Source organism: Melanerpes formicivorus, unplaced genomic scaffold, assembly GCF_026170545.1.
Source record: "Melanerpes formicivorus ecotype bairdi unplaced genomic scaffold, bMelFor1.0.p_v2 SCAF_17, whole genome shotgun sequence".
NCBI classification, from domain to species: domain Eukaryota; kingdom Metazoa; phylum Chordata; class Aves; order Piciformes; family Picidae; genus Melanerpes; species Melanerpes formicivorus.
Window position 1 is genome coordinate 395,938 of NW_027142369.1, and position 13,707 is coordinate 409,644.

Below are 13,707 nucleotides of genomic sequence, written 5' to 3' on the forward strand. Positions count from 1 at the left end.
GGACTCCGCAACGACGCATCAGAGCGCGTGCGAGACTGGCGGCAGCGGCTGAGGAAGGGGAACGGCATCAAGGAGACGGCCCCCAATGAGAGCGCCGCATGGCAATCAGATGGGAGGAAAGTGAGGTGAAGGAAGGCGCTTGCCCAATCACAAGGGAGGGAGATGGAGCCAAAAGGTAAAAGTTATCCAATCATTTGGCAGAGATGGAACCGGGAACGAAGGAGGAACATGAGCTAGCCAATCATAGCGCTAAGTGGAGGGAGGGGCACGAGTGAACAGCGGCATCCGTCCAATAGCAGGAGGGAGGAGCCGGGCGGGAGCTGAGACGGCAGCCAATGGGGGGCGTCGGAGCGGGCTGACGGGACGGGGGATGAGGCGGAGGTGAGCTAAAGCGCCTTCAGGGAAGCGCGGCAGCTCTGGTCCGGTTAGGATAGCCGCCCGATCGGCTGGCTGAGCAGCGCAGCTATGAGTGCACCGCCTGGGCCATGGCTGCGGCCCTGTAGGAGGTGCGCGGGGGAGCTGAATATGTGAGGCTGCCCTGGCTTCCGGAAGGCACCCGGTGGGTCTTTAAACGCTTTCGTTGACGCCAAGGGGACAGCGCCGCCGAGTGCGCAGGCTGGGGCCACCTCGTTACCCGCGGCGGCGCTACCCTCGGGAGTCCCCGAGGAGAGGGCCAGGGTATGATGCGGCAGCCGGGGAGCTCCTCGCCTGCCCTCGCTGCTCTGAATTGAGGGAGCTGGTAGAGTGAAGCAGCTCCTTTGAGACTCTGGGCGTGGCCTCAGGACACGCAGGCTTTGGGCTGTGTCGTGATGGGCAGTGGGAAAGCTAAAGTAACCCGTTGCAAGTCTGACTGGAGACCTCCTGGATGAAACTGAATGGCTTTTTGGGAGGTCATACTTAATTACTGTAATGCCCTTTCCAGCGTGGGATCGAGCTGGGAGAGGTGAATCTTGGCGCTACTCCGTCAAGTAATGAAGGGCTTGAAAGGAAACGCTGTTGACAAGCTCCTGGCAGAACTTAAGTCAGTAGGATTTAAATTTGGGCTTAAAGGTAGGCGTATGCCTGGCTGCTTTGCTGAGTTGCCAGTCCGTTAACTCTGCCTGCGGCTGTGTTTAAAAATCATGGTATGCTTGGCTATAAATTTGAGTATTTCCTGAGAGTTTGAAAGAACATACTTTATTTAGAAGCCAGGTAAACTAAACACTGTATTTAGCTCGGGGGTAGCTATTACCAACCTTCGTTTGGGTTACCAAACATCACAACGACAACACCAGAGGAAAGATGCACTGCCAACCACAAAGCATCTGTATTTGTGCACTGTTAAACAACTTGTCTACGTTTTGGTGAGGGAGTGGGAAGACGAAGGCATCCAGAGGTTTCCACGTTGCAGGAGTGTTAATCTGTAGAGAGGAAACAGTTTAACATGTTTAATCACATATTGAAGAGATGTAAGAGGATGACCTTTGATTTCTCCAGTGTAATTGAGAGGGAAGGGCTGTGGTGTTTCCTGGAGTGCAACCTGAAATAGCACAGATCTCGGTTAACACACTGGAAAATTAACAGGTTTAAGCAGATGAATTTGAGGAGATGGTCTCAGCCTTTTCTTTCTCATTTGCTACTACCGATAGTTATTTTTCAGTATTATAGTCACATCTTGGAGCCTCTGTTGTGGGTTTCATTGCACATTCAATAGGAACATGGAGTCCCTAACAAAAATACATTAGCTACTGTGAAAGACAGTAATTTTCCTCCCCTCAAGAAGACTTGGGAGAGCTTCATGGCCTGGTTTCAGCCTGTTTCTAGGCAGCAGTATGTGTCTGATATTCCTCACCTCTGTGTCATTTTTGGATCAGAGGGCTTTTTGTAATGAGGGGAACAAACAGGCTATGGGGTAATGCACACAGGCTGGGCGTGAGACTTTGTTCCTATTTTTGCTCTCTGTGGCCACTCCCATATCTTGACTGCCACTGAAGCAGGTATGGTCTTGTCTAAGAAGCGTTCTTCCTTCACCTGGTTTCGGTGTGCTGTCAGCTGAAATGGGATGGGTCATGTCCCCTCTCGTGTTGGAGGATGGGAGCATGAGGTAAACTGATGTTGCTAGGAAGGACTTAGTGATCGAAGCAGCAGATGTCCCTGTTCAGCATTTGGTTGCTTGTGCAAGTGGACTTGCTGAAGTAGGTGCAGTTAGGAGTACTGGTGGGAAGAGGTACCAGGACCTCTCCTGCTGTTGAGCTTTTTCTGCATAAGAAGGAGGGGGCTTCTGCAGAGTTAAAATAATTATGAGGAAATGAACAAATACTATAATGAAAAAAGAAAATGAGCTAGAGAGAAGTGTATCAGAGGACCTCTGTTGCCATAGTTGGCTATGGGTGTTTTCTTCCTGTCTACCTTTGAGCAGAGCAGATTGAGTTACACTGACCAGATTGTGTCATGGGATGCAGATGGTCCACCAGTCTACACTCCAGGGCATGTATGGGGCAATACCCTCTGCTCCCTGCCCATGTGTGTATGGGGGAGTTTTATCTGCTAGTGTCTTGTTTCTAGCAAGGATCAGCTGCCTCGCCTGCCAGGCACTGGATTTTACTGTTGTGTTACCTGTTCAAATAGAGCCCAAACCCCTTTCACATGTAGGCACCTGCAGACTGGTTACTTCATCTGTCCTTAAACCTTTACAATGCAATGTTTTCAATTTTGGTTTAGGAAACTCAGGAATTAAAAAACATTAAGGGATCCACTACTTAACTCATGCAGGTCTAGGCAGTCTCACATATGTGACTTCATCACCCAGCGACCAAGTTTCCCTCAGCATGTAGCCAGCAAAACCTGGTATTTGAGAGGCAGCTGACCCCTTTTGGCACTGGGGACAGGAAATACCATGCTCACCCTGCGGCTGCAGGTGACAGAAGAGTTCAAGATAGATGTGTAGGTAAGTCCTAGCATGGGGTTACCATCCCAGGGCACAGCAGCTGCCTGCAGAGCGCATTCTGCAGAGCTGGAGTCACAGCTAGGTAGCTCTGATGCAGCACTGATGGTGTGACACATGAGATACCTGTGTACATAGGTGGCTGCAGCTTGTGAAGCCAAACAAACTTAGACCAGGGAATTGCAGTTCTGAGTTTCCTTTTAGGTCGCATGGCTGCTGTTCCTCTGAGCTGCAAAGCAAACAGTATTACTCAGCCAACTGAATGAAGCAAAGGACTGTATCAAAAGATCTAACGAGGCAAAAGGAAGAGTGGACAGGTCAGACAGCCAGGGATTGCTGTGCAGCAAGCTTTTTATCAACACAGAGCTGTACTGCTTCTAACCATCTGTAGGTTTGGGGCTCACGGTGTGGAGTTGTGAAGCTTGGAGACAGCAGAAGGGCAAGCTCAAGAAGGACCAATTGAGTAAACTAGAACAGAAGTGTAGCAGGAAAAAATTCTGTTCTGACATTCCAAACAGAGGGAACAGGGGCTTGTGCACTGGTGAGAAATAACCAGGACTTGTCACTGAGATGTGACTGAGGGGAAGAATTTCAGGAAAGGAGGGAGTTGGCAATTGAGAAAACACTGGGTATGTGAATGATGTCAGATATGTAAAGAGTCTTGATGGAAGATTTCAAGGTAGCTGTAGTCCAAAATAACCTAAGCCTTTGCCTTTTATATTTGCAACACAAAATAAGCAATACCTCAGCCATTGCATGTGAGGCAGTGAACAGAAGGCAGGCTGCTCTGAAAGTCCACAGTTTTCACATAACCTTTCATCTTCAGTTTCCAGGTGCAGGTTGAAGTAAGCAGAAATGAGCTCTAAAGACATAATTGAAAAGGCTGCCATTTGGGCGGACCAGCGCTGTGAGGTGCGCATGGTCTCTGCTCCCTGTTTTTCTTTCACAGTCACAGCAACCTAGCACTGAAATTGCATGGATTGTGCTGGGAAAGGAGTTCAAGGAAGCAGTGAACCTTGGGTGCTGAAAGGCAGAATTACTGCCTGAAGCATAGGACAAGATTTAGCAGCAGTATGGAGGTCTTGGGGACCTCATAGCTCTTAAAGAACCAGATAGCTGTGAGTATGCCCCAGGAGAATTTGTCAAACCCCTAGGTAAAATTCATGGAAAGCTGGAGAGGCGTTGGTGTAGCTCATAAGAGAGAGTGATACTTGGAAGGTTTCCTAGTCTGGTGTAGGAATTGACCATTGTTTGTCCTCAGCATATCTTGATAAGTAAGTAAAGCATGAATGCCCACAGCAGATTGCTTCCATCTGATGGAGGAAAGGTGTAGACAGGTACATCTTTCTAAGCAATGGAGTTGGTTGGCTTAAATTCCGCTAAGAGTTGTGTTTCTGCACCAGGGAAGTCCCTCCCTGTCCTTAACACTTTCTGCTGTGAATACTACAGTTCCAGGCTCACCACAGCTTCTGTTTTACTGGCTCGGAGAATAGTAGTATTCTGGAAATAACCTGTAAAACTCTACAATGCATAGCATAAACTCTTCAGGTCTCGGGTTCAAATACTTCCTGACAATGCTTTGTGCATCTGAACAGGCCTCAATCCTCTAGCTTCAGGGCTCTCTAGGGATTCATTACTTGTCCAGTTCCCCCCCCGCCCATCTCAAACACATTGGAGATTTGACCTTCCATAGTTGGCATGACAAGGCTTGTACTCAATAATTCACTAATTTGTCTCCCTGTCTCTAGCACTGAAATCCTGTGGCTGTAATCTATGATTGTAGTCTCTGCCTTTTCTGCCACCAATATTGGGTTATATTGAGCCAGTTACTTCATTTTGTTTGTGCCTTGCTTTTTCAGTCCATAAAATTCGAGTAGTGAGACCATTACCCTCTCTCTTCCCTCCCCATCCAGGATGAAGTGAAAGGCTGCATCTGTGCGTGTAAACAAAGCCCTAATTTACATGTAAATGCGTGCAGTATCGCTGTAGCAGCAGAGTTGTAGCAGTGAACCCCTCCTTGTGTGCAGGCAGCTTATGTCAGCAGAATAGGACTTTTTTTTGAGCAGAACTTTTCTAAGCACTATCAGCTGTATCAGCAAAAACCCTGAATACCACTATAACTGCATCCTCATTAGGACCCACAGCCCCATGGTATTTTAATTCCTAACTTCTTTTTAGGTGCTTAAATACTTTTGAGGATCTGGGTCTATGGCTTTTGGCACTGTGGATGTCACTAATGGCTTCAGAGTGCATAGAGAACACTAGGGCACTGCGCTCAGCAAAACATGAACAGACTGCTGTGGCTCCTTTCAAGAAGGGTCACAACTACTGCTTCTAACAAAATTACTGGTACTGCTGGAGCCTAGACATGTTCCTTCTCATTCACCTGGTGCTGTGTGAAGAACATGAGTATAAACGGTGTTCCCTTGAACATGTGTCTTTGATAGTTTTTGTTTCAGACCTTACTGATGCTATTACAAAGTTGGCCCATGAGAAGACAGCACGTTGTAGAGAAGAAGAGAGATGGTGAGGACAGTACTGTGGCACCTGAGCAGTGACCAACCCTTAGCTTGGAGAAAGAAGGAGCAGTTTCTCCCCTTTCAGGTACCAAGCACAGTTTTGCAGGTACTCGTTCTCCTGCCTCTCTTTCTACCTGAAGAGTGCATGAGTTCAACTCTCAGATCTGGTAGAAAATTGTCCCATGGAAAATTGACTAGTTTTCCTTCAGGTCAGTGAACTGAACTAACTTCTTGGCTGGGCCAAGAATGGCCATAGTTCAGATGTAAGGGGATTCAAGAGTTATGCAGCTCTTGAATTAAGTCTGGTGTTGGTGGTGATGGGAGCACAGAAAGAACCAGCTATTTGAGGCTTAGTCCAGAGGAGAAGGTCAGTACAGGAAAACCTTTAGAATAAACCTTTATTTAGAATAAACCAAACCAGGTTGGAAGAGACCTTCAAGATCATCATGTCCAACGCATCAACCAATCCAACCCACCTAAACAACTAACCCATGGCACCAAGCACCCCATCAAGTCTCCTCCTGAGCACCTCCAATGACAGCAACTCCACCACCTCCTTGGGCAGCCCATTCCAATGGGCAATCACTCTTTCTGTATAGAACTTCTTCCTAACATCCAACCTGAACCTCCCCTGGCGCAGCCTGAGACTGTGTCCTCTTGTTCTGAAGGCTGCAGCCTCTCCTTTTGGCAAGGATATTATTTGTGTATAAGTGAGAGATTTTTCCGTGCAGTGGGATGAGGGAAATTGATCAAAAAGCTTAACTATAATTAAATAGTTAAAAAATTGTCCTTCAAAATCAGAGTAAGTGAAAGCCATGCTTAAGCTGAGGAAAGATACTAGAGGCTGGGCCCTACTATAGGGGAAATCTGCCCCAGGACTAGGGATGTGTACTTGGTCAGATCATGAGACACAGCCAGGACATGTACTGAGCACTTGAGTTGTGTTTCCTGCTCATGCTGCTCATGGTGTCCTCAGCATCACCTAAACATGGCAACAAGGTCCTGTGCTTGACCCCCAAGTACAGAGGAGAAATGCCTGTGCTCGATAATTCTAAGAGGCAACGACGGGAAATGTCAGTATTGACAGGAAAATCACATCTCCGGGGAAGGTGCTGCAGGCCTGAGCGGCTGCTGTATCAGGCACGGCCATAAGAGGGAAGTGTGTGCTTAGGCATTAAGTGTCTTTCCCCGGGCTGGAGCAGCCCCACCTGGGCTGGTTGTGGGCTTTGCAAGCAGCACGGCCTCTGCCTGGGTCCCACTTCCTGAGCAGGGCTAAAAGCAGGGCCTCTGCTTCCAGAGGCACCTGAACTCAGCCACAGGCAGGCATGCAGGTAGTGATAATGAGGATGGGGAGAGAGAGGAGCAGGGAATTGCCTTGTGCAAATGCCTGCCTATTCCTCAAGATGGAGAAGGATGAGATGTGCAGCCCTGACTCATCCTGGGAGAACTGGGGATGCCTTGTTGAGAGATGCTGGGCAGCCAGGTGGGGAGATCTCATTTCAGTAGCATGCTTACCCAGGTACTTGCAACCTGGCCTGGTCAAGAGCAGGTCTCTGCCCACTCTAGTAACACTGCCCAAGCTCAAATCACACCAGCAGCTTCTGGAAGAGCTGAAGGAACCTGATGTGACACTGGTATCCTGGGAGAAATCCCCAGGCTATGGCTGGTGGTGTAAGTGGGAGCTAAATTTCATCCTTTAGGTATGTTTGCAGATGACACCAAACTCCATGGGAGCCTTGATCTGCCTGAAGGCAAAAGGGGTCTGCAGAGGGTTCTGGACAGGCTGGCTTGATGAACCGAGATCAGTCGTATGAGGTTGAACAAGGCCAAGTGCTGGGTCCTGCACTTGGGACACAACAAACCCATACAATGCTACAGGCTTGGGGCAGATTGGCTGGAAATATGCCTGGCAGAAAAAGGACCTGGAGGTGCTGGATGACAGACAGTTGGATATGAACCAGCAAAGTGCACAGGTGGCCAAGAGGGCAAACACCATCCTGGCCTAGATCAGCGATAGTGTGGCCAGCAGGAGTAGGACAGTCATCATTCCCCTGTACTTGGCAGCCATGAGGCCACAGATTGATACACTGAGTTTGGGACCCCTCACTACAAGAAAGACAATGAGTTTCTGGACTGTGTCCAGAGAAGGGCAGCAAAGCTGGTGAAAGGTCTACAGAGCAAGTTTTATGAGGAGCAGCTGAGGGAGCTGGGTTTGTGTTTAGTCTGGAGGAGGCTGAGGGGAGACCTACCTGAAAGGATGTTGTAGTGGGGTGGGTGTTAATCTCTTCTCCCAAGTGGATAGCATGACAGAAAATGTCCTCAAAATGTGCCAGGGGAGATTTAGATTAGATATTAAGAAAAGAAAATTATTTACAGAAAGAATGGTCAGGCATTGGAATGGGCTGCTCAGGGAGGTGATGGAGTCACTGTCCCTGGAAGTGTTCAAAAAACATGTAGATGTGACACCTGGGGACATGATTTAGTGGGCATGGTGGTGTTGGGTCAATGGTTGGATTTGGTGATCTTGGAGGTCTTTTCCAATGTTAATGATTTTGTGATTCTGTATGAGGCAATACTTGGCTGTTGTGTAGCAGAGGAGTTAGGAACTCAGCTCATGGCTCCTATCTACTATGCTCCTGCTACAGCATCACATCAGGCACTCCTATTCTGGACTACTGTTTTGCTGCTATCTCCTGCAGGGATCCACAGAGTGCTTTGAGGAGAAAGGGAATTGAGATGAATTTCCTATAGTTACATGCCAAGAAATGTGAGCAGCGGGGTCTGGTCAGGAGCAGGAAATGACCTGACCACCACCTTCCCATGAGCCGGCACTGCGGAGAGGCATTCCGTCTTGCAGATCTGTTTCTCAGGCAACTTTCCCCCACCTGCCCTCCCCCCACAAAAAAACAAAACAAAACACAAAACCCCCAAAAAAATCCAGAGGAAAACTAATGAGACCAAGGTGCATTTGTTCCTTGTTCATACCACAGTGTGAAGACAAAATGTGTCCAGAAATAAACTGTGCAAGAGTTGTGAATAGGTATTGTGGCAGAAGTGTTGGGAAAGGACTAAGCATGCATTGATCTTGTGTTTCTGAAGCACCCTAGGCCTGTGTAGCAGAGGGACCTATAGTTGTGGGAGCAGAGACCTTAAATCCTGGCTGGTTCTCGAGAGGCAGAGGTGATATGAGTGGGAGAGAGCTGAGGGAACATGTGTTGCTCAGCACATACGTGCTGGGTGTCACGTGTGGGCAGGGGTGCTGCACAGCAGGGGATGCAGCCTGTCTGTATGGGCTGTGACAGAGGGTTGCTGTGTGTGTGGGTACGCAGGCAAAGCGCTGCCTGTGCTGTGTGCAGGGCAGATGTGCTGAGAGTGGCTGCATGAAATAACAACACAAGAGGCTACTTTGCAGTTAAATGAGGTGAAGCATTACCATGGTGACTGCACTTTCCCTACCAGATGCCAAGCTCCCAGGCAGTAGTGTGTGTGTGTTATTCTAAAAGCCCCAAACGCAGTCTCCCTCTTTTGAGACTGAGGACCATGTTGCTCCCACTCCAGACTGGGAGAAGGGTAGATGCTAAGATATGGAGGTATTCTCTACACACTCCACTTTCTGGGTACCCCCTACATTGGTGGCTGCTGCAGTGCAAGGACAGAAGGGCTGTGGTTTGAATTACTGTGGTCATTACATTATGGTTCTTCCACTGTTTGTCCACACAGTGCCCTCAAGAGCAGTGAAAACTGAGCAAGTTCCCAGTTCTTAGGCTGTACAGAAAGCTTTGGAGGACCTTGCACCCATGCTGCAATTGTGAAAGGTGCTCCAGGGAGCATCACAGGAAACAACTTCAACCCTTGCCCCACTCAGAACTTGGAGCTCAGCAGCAATAGGTGCCGCAAGACTCCAGAGACAGAGAGGGCAAATGTACAGCAGAACATACCCCTTCCTTGTGCCGAGCATGCTCACACTTGCTGTTAGTGCTCACATACAGGATGTTTTCTGTTCTTGCTCAGTTGGATCAAGTCATGTCCTGTGCTGTAGCCCCTGGCAAACAAAGTACAGCTGCATCTTTCAGGTACCACAGGAGCTAAGGTGAGTTTCTCAGAGATAGAATAGAATGAACCAGGTTGGAAGAGACCTTCATTGTGTCCAACACCACCTAATCAACTAAACCATACAACCAAGCACCCTATCAAGTCTCCAAAAGATCCTATTCCTTTCATCTTCAGAGGCCTTATTTCTTTCTAGGTTTAGTGCTCAGTGGTCTGAGAAGCCATATAAATCATATCTCTCCTGTGCTCTCAGTTAAAGGTTTGGGGAAATGGTTGGTTTGCAGTCTGTGGGGAAAACTTGGAGGAGAAAAGGCTTTGTGTCTTAAAATGTTTGGGGAGGACTGCTGAGACATCCTGCACAGACCCATATGCAAAAGCTAGAAGGAGCAAACCAAATAGAGGGTTGTGCTGATCCTGTAGGCTGCTGTGCTTCAGGAGATCAGAGAGGCACTGTACACCAGCAGATAGGCCATCGTGTCAGTTCTGCCACTTCTGGTGGTCTTCCTCACCAATGTGCCCGCTGCAGCATCTTCACTTGACTACTCATCTTTTCCTTGTAAGGGTTTTTGTTTAAAGCACAAAACCCCATGGTGGGCACTGACAAATGGGCATCATCATCTTGTAGAGGGCTGGCAAAAGAACAAATAGCTGCACTTCAGTGGAGGTGAAGCAATATTTCCAGATAAGAGATTTGCTAATTTCCACGATCACAAGGTCTCATTTGAAAGATATTTTTAAATGACAAAGCAAGGAAATTAGACAAAATAGAATTGAGCATATTCCAGGAGATAGTTAAATTTTTCATCGTGAAAAACGATAATGTCTGTGTGCTATGAACATCTCATCACAAAAATACATCACAAGAGGCTTCTGCTATCTATTCTTGGCTGAGCACTGACCTTGGCTATGAGATCTCAATAAGCAAGTATGTGACTAATACTTCTCTCTCTCCTACTTTTCTCCTGCAGGAAATAATATTCAATTAATCAAGCACTGAGTGCCTGCACACTTGCACTTCAGATGGGAGCTGTGGTTTCTCAGTAGGTTCCATGTTACCTGAAGAAAACATAATTTCTTGTGTGTGTGAATTCCAGGGATGAGAAATATTAAGTATCTGTGGAGCCAGGGATTACAGCCTTTGGCACTGAGCAGCCTCCGTTGTTCAGAACAGTGTGCAGTGGTGCAGCTACAGGAGAGGAGTGAGTAGGCCACAGGGATCAGAAAGAGCATGCCATAGCTTCACTTCTTTATACTTGCTCACATGGGATCATTCTTTCCTTTAATTTCTCATTAATATTTTGTCCTGGGAGAATGGAAGAAGTGCAAGTAGATTAGACAAGGGTGGTAATAAGACTGTGTAAGACTTGCCTTGCTGCTTATGACCCCTGTATAAGCCAGGAGAAGTCTCCAGACTGGTTCCACTTTCAGCCCAGGTAAACGCTGAAGCATCAAAACAGTGTGCCACACTTGTATCTCTCCCAGAGCACAATTACAGCAGTAGACCAGGAAGGGCTTGAAGGAGATCATATCTCTATACTCACATTTGACATTCAGCAGCAGCTGTCCATGACAGGAGCAGCCACAGAAACAGTTGCTGGAGAGGTGTGCTTCTGCTGTTGATGAGCAAGGACAGGGCATTAGGAGGGGATGAAGAATTCTCTCTGCCAGCTAATTATCTGCATTGTCTATGGTTGGGATTCAGACAGGGAACAGGTGACATACCAGGATCTGAGCTGGGCTGCAAAGATGAAGGAATCAATAAGGAAAAGACAGATTTTTCTTGTTCTAGCAGCACTTGGAGGCAGGAGGAAGAGAGGGGGAAATGAGGATTGTGGACAAGGACACACTATCTCCTAGAACCTGCAGTCCTTTTGGATGTTGCTTTGTCACCACCATTCTGATGAAGGTTTGAAGGAGCAATGTCAGTGTGAAGAACAGAAGATAGGTCTCCTACATGGTGGGGCAAACCCTTTGCTTTGAAAGGACCTGAGGCATGTTTTCAGATGTCTGGGGTGAGAAGGGACTTATTTGCATACAGCATTCAGCTGGATGTGAATAGCTACAGATGATTTGCAGTATTGCTGCTTAAATCTTTCTGTCCCTGTCGAGGACACCTGACAATCAGCATTGCTGCAAAGTCAGGTTTCATCATAGCAATGAGAACAAGCTGACAAACTCAAACCAGCTATTACAAGACTGGTACTGTTCTCTGACAGTCTTTCTAGGTGCTGGCTATATTTGACCAAAGGTCAGACTCACATCTGATTTAATCTTAGAAGAATGCTTTCTGAAAAGCCAAGGGGGAAAAGGCCAGTGTACATTGAAGTGTGCTAACTGGAGTGGCAGAAAGCTGTACCTAAGGTTGATCTCAGCTGCTGGGACAAGACAACATCAGACCAATTCTTTCTGTTCTAGAAAGAAAAGATGGTATGTGCATTGAGTGGGAGTAAGAAGGGTGTTAGGTCTTGGTGCCTGCCCCATATTCAGTGTATGTTGTTTGTTTCTTCTCTGCCTGCTTGGCTAAGAGCAGTGACACTTCTTCTTCATCTTTGGAAGAAAATATTTCCAACCATTGTTTGTTACCACTACTAAGAATTCTCAATGCTCCATTCAGGTTTACTTCTGTTCATCTCCATCCCGTGATTATAAGCTACACAGTCTCAAGATTTGTCTAAGAAGCTATGAGCTAGTGAGTCTTTCCAAAATTTAAATTCTGAAAATAAAGCTAACCCTGAAGCTTCAGCAGTGACCAACACCTCTGCCTAGACTGATTGTTTTTAAGCAAGAACAGTGCTTTGAAAGATGAGTCTCCTTCCCAGGCTGTGTGCTCTCCTTTGTCTCCTCCATCATTTCAAAATCAATATCTGTCTCTGATTGCTCCCCTCCCCTCCAGACCCTGCTCTTTGCTACCTCATTTTGCTTTTAATTTGCCATAGCAAAATTGCAGTCATTTCATCCCCCATCCTAATTAAGAATCCTATCCATTAAGGAGAAAGAAAACAAAAACAAAACCTTCTTATCTAAGCCCTTAGTGCAGAACAGAGACAGAAATGATTGGTGAGATGATCACCTCTAGAAAGCCAAGGCCTTTATTGATTCTTCTGGCCTTCCTCAGTAAATACAGAATGAGTTTTAAATTCACCTAGAAGGAAGCTAAAAGCTAATGTCAAGTGCTGACTTCCCAGCAGCAGAGAAGAAAGGCAGTATGTCTTTTAGGTTGACGCATTTTTTACTCTCTATAGTTTCAAAAGGAGTATTTGGAGAATGTTTCATTATACCTCGTTGAGTCATTTAGGTTGGAAAAGACCTTTAAGATTCTCACATCCAACCATAAACCTAACACAGCCAAGTCCACCACTATATTAAGTGTCACATCAACGTGTTAAGTGTGCCACCTCACCTTACTTCCATTTAATTTTCCCTCAATTTTCATATAAATTGGCCTTGCTACTTGACCAGGTCATAGTCCTGACCTACCTTTTGGAAGAGCTTTGAGATCCTTTGGCCTTGAAATAAACACACAATTATCTTCTTGTAATCAACTCATTCATTTTCTTGCAGAATTGCTCCAGCTGTCCTCTTCTTTCCCTCCCTTCAGCTGGGCACAGCAGGACAGAGAATCATGGAATGGTTTGGGTTGGAAAGGATCTTGAAGGTCATTTAGTTCCAACCACCCTGCCATAGGCAAGGATACCTTCCACAAGACCAGGTTACTCAAAGCCCCATCCAGCCTGTGCTTGAGCACTGAAGGAGGGAGCATCCACGACTAATCTGGGCACCAGGAGTGCCTCACCACCCTCACAGTAAAGAATTTGTCCCTTGTATCTGGAGTTAATCCACCCTCATTCAGTCTGAAACCATTACCCCTCAATGCTTATCACCCCAGAAGACTGCTGCCTATGCCATTGATGCAATTTTCTGCTTGTGACCCTTGGACCCTTTTCTTCTAGAGGAATTAAAAGCTGTCGAGATTATCTCAGTGTGCACCTATACAAATGCAAACAAATGTTGTGCTACCTATAGCTACAAAAATGTGATCAGTGCTATGAAACATTCTGTTGTATGATCACAAACCTAAACAAATCCGGTGCAATGTTGCAGCCTGAGAGCATTGTAGAGTAGTTAAAGTCAGTAGCTCCAAATCATTCTATCCTAGAAGGAAAATGAGCAGTGTCTCATCACTGGATGCAGCCCTATTCCCCATGTCCTCCTAGG

At 46.8% G+C, this 13,707-nt stretch overlaps 1 long non-coding RNA gene across 3 annotated transcripts; it reads left to right on the plus strand.

Moving 5' to 3' along the window:
* Nucleotides 1–2: 2 nt before the first annotated feature.
* On the plus strand, nucleotides 3–8,431 carry LOC137446277 (uncharacterized). 3 transcript variants are annotated; one of them, XR_010988603.1, is made up of 3 exons: nucleotides 3–175; nucleotides 5,371–5,527; nucleotides 8,142–8,431. It is a non-coding gene; the product is annotated as an uncharacterized lncRNA (long non-coding RNA). The 3 variants fall into 3 exon arrangements; XR_010988604.1 differs by lacking the exon at nucleotides 3–175 and adding an exon at nucleotides 344–381; XR_010988602.1 differs by lacking the exon at nucleotides 3–175 and adding an exon at nucleotides 408–559.
* The last annotated feature ends 5,276 nt before the right edge of the window (nucleotides 8,432–13,707 follow it).